This window comes from Mus pahari, chromosome X (assembly GCF_900095145.1).
Source record: "Mus pahari chromosome X, PAHARI_EIJ_v1.1, whole genome shotgun sequence".
Taxonomy (NCBI): domain Eukaryota; kingdom Metazoa; phylum Chordata; class Mammalia; order Rodentia; family Muridae; genus Mus; species Mus pahari.
The window spans coordinates 789,713-793,225 of NC_034613.1; positions in this window are offsets into that span (position 1 = coordinate 789,713).

Sequence of the window (3,513 nt, forward strand, 5' to 3'; positions counted from 1 at the left end):
AAATTGAGTTGATTTGATATTAAATCATAGATGGACATGTTTTTTTTTTTTTTTTTTTTTTTTTTTTTTTTTGAGATGAGGTTTCTCTGTGTAACAGCCCTGGCTGTCCTGGAACTCACTTTTTAGGCCAGGCCAGCTTCAAACTCACAGAAATCCAGATCTACCTGCCTCAGCCTCCCACATGTTGGAATTAAAGTTGTGTGCCATCACTGCCTGGCAGCTATATATCATCTTTTTAAAAACCTATTATTATTATTATTAGTATTAGCATTAGTATTCTCTCATGTACTATATCCCAACTGCAGTTTCCCCTCCCTCCACTCCTCTCAGACCCTCCGTCCCCACATCTCCTCCTCCTTGGACCACTCTTCCATTTCCCTTCAGAAATGAGCAGGCCTCCCAAGAATATAAACCAAGCACAGCATAACAAGTTCGAATAAGACTAGGCATATACCCTCATATTAAGGGCTGAACGATACAACCCAGTAGAAGAAAGGGGGCTTAAAAGTGGGTAAAAGATTCAGAGACAACCTCTGCTCCCATTATTAGGAGTCCCACAAGAATACCAAGCATATATACAGAGGATCTAGCTCAGACCCATACAGATTCCCTGAATGTCACTTCAGTCTCTGAGAGCCCCAGTGATTCTCCTATGAGCCATGCTTAGTTGATTCTGTGGGCCACCCATGTACTCATCCTGTTCTCTACCCCTCTGTCTCCTCTACCTCATTCTCCAGGTTTCTGAGCTCTACCTAATGTTTGGCTGTGGGTCTCTGTATCTGTTCCCATCAGTTGCTGGATGAAGCCTTTCCGATGACAATTTGGCTAGGCACTGACCTATGAGGATAGCAGAATATCATTGGGAATCATTTCATTGACTTTTATCCCCTATCTTAGGGGTCTGGGCTCTCCAGCTTCTGGTTCCTGACTCTCTTGGCATTGTAGGGGTGGGTCCTCTCTCATGGTGTAGGCCTCAAGTCAGACCAGTCATTAGTTGGCTAATCCCACAAGTTCTGTGCCACCATTTCCCCAGCACATCTTGCAGGGAGGGTAACATTTTTTTTTTAATATATATTGTTGTGAGAGGTACTTGGTTTCTTTTAATAATGCACTTTAAATATTTTACAATTGTTTATTACTTCTGGGAGAGTACAACATATGTCTGCCATGGCTTACATATGGAGATGAGACAACAACCATTAATCAGACTGATGCTCTGCATCTACCATGTGGGTTCCAGGGATGAAACGGGGACTCTCAGGCTTGACAGCTGCCTTTACGTGCTGAGGTACCTCCCGAGCACCCCCCCCCAAAGTGGATTTTTAAATTGGTTTTGGTTTTTTTTTTTTTTCATTAACTTATTTTTTATTTCCTTTCCATCCCAATCGCATTCTACCTCCCTCTTATCCTCCCAGTTCCACCTTCACAAGCCCTTCCCCCATTACCTCTTCCCCTTCTCTAAAGAGAAGGAGAAGCAGGGAGGGTAGATTTTAGGTTGAAGGTTTTGTTGTGGCTGGGTCAATATTTCAGTCCTATTACTGGAAGTCTTGACTAGTAAGAGAAGATGGCCAGTTCAGACTCCATAGCCCCCGTTACTGGAAGTCTTCACTAGAGTCACCTCAGTTCTATATCAGCTTAATGCACATTTTTTTTTTGCTTCAGGGCTTTTGCTAGCGATTTATTATTTGCTATATATTTTATATTTATTTTATACCACAGTAATAATGTTAAGCCAAAAGCTAATCCATGCAATTTCTTTTTGAATTATTTTTATTAATTCACTTTACATTCCAACATCAACCCCCTCTTCCTCCCAGTCTCCCCTCACACAGCTCTTCTCCTCCCCCTTTCCTTTCTGAGAATGGGGAGGGGCCCCTGGGTACCACCCCACCCTGGCACATCAAGTCTCTGCAAGACTAGGTACATCCTCTCACTGAGGCCAGGCAAGGCGACCCAGTTGGGGGGACCGGATCCATAAGTAGGTAACATATTCAGGGACAGCCCTTGCTCCAGCTGTTGCTGACCTGCATGAAGATGAAGCTGCACATCTGCTGCATATGTGTGGGGAGGGAGGCCTAGGTCCAGCCTGTGTATGCTCTTTGGTTGACAGTTCAGATTCTGGGAGCTCCCAAAGGTCCAGGTTAGTTGATTCGGTTGGTCTTCCTCTAGAGTCCTTGTCCTCTTTGGGTCCCTCAATCTTTCCCTCAATTCTACCACAAGACTTATATAGAGGTAACAGAGAATTCTTAACAGAGGACACTTTCATGGCCAAAAATCACTTAAAGAAATGTTGAACATCATCAAGGAAATGCAAATCAAAACGACCCTGAGATTCCACCTTACACCAATCAGAATGGCTAAGATCAAAAAACTCAAGTGACAGCAATTGCTGGTAAAGATGTGGAGAAAGAGGAACACTCCTCCATTGCTGGCAGGATTGCAAGCTGGTACAACCACTCTGGAAATCAATCTGGAGGTTCCTCAGAAAATTGGAACTAGTTCTACCTCAAAACCCAGCAATAACACTCTTGGGCATATACACAAAAGTTGCTCTGCCATGCTACAAGGACACATGCTCCACTCTTCATAACAGCTTTATTTATAATAGCCAGACACTGGAAGCAACCCAGATGTCCATCAACTGAAAAATGGATACAGAAAATGTGGTTCATTTATACAACGGAATATTTCCTATTCAGCTATTAAAAACGAGGGCATCATGAATTTTGCAAATGGATGGAACTAGAAAATATCATCCTGAGTGACATAACCCAGACCCAAAAGGACATGCATGGTATATACTCACTGATAAGTGAATATTAACCAAGAAGTACAGAATATCTATGATACAACCCACAGACCATAAGAAGTTTAACAAGATGGAAGGATGCTTCAATCCCACTTAGAAGGGAGAACAAAATAATCCAGGAGGCAGAGGGAGAGTGGGACTTGGGTGGGAGAAGGGAGAGAGGAATGTCTAGAAAGTCCCAGAGACCTGGGATGTGAGAGGCTCCCAGGATTCAATGTGGGTGACCTTAGCTGAAATGCCCAACAGTGGGAAGATGGAACCTGAAAAGACCACCTCCAGTAGATAGACAAGGCCCCCAGTAGAGGGATGAGGTCATCAACCCATCTTCAAAATTCCTAACCCAGAATTTTTCCTGTTTAAAAGAAATGCAGGGACAAAAAATGAAGCAGAGACTGATGGAAGGGCCATCCAATGACCCAACCAACTTGGATTCATTGCACGGGAGAGCACCCAACCCTGACACTATTATAGATGCCATCTTGTGCTTGCAGACAGGAGCCTAGTCTGGGTGTTCTCTAAGGGACTCTACGAGAAGCTGGCTGAGAAATCCGCAGTTACTCACAGCCAAACATTGAACTAAATTCGGGGACTCCTGTGCAAGAGTTAGGGGAGGGATTGGAGGAACTGAAGGGGATGGCAACTCCATAGAAGACCAACATTGTCAACTAACCTGGACCCCTGGGAGCTCCCAAAGACTAAGCCAC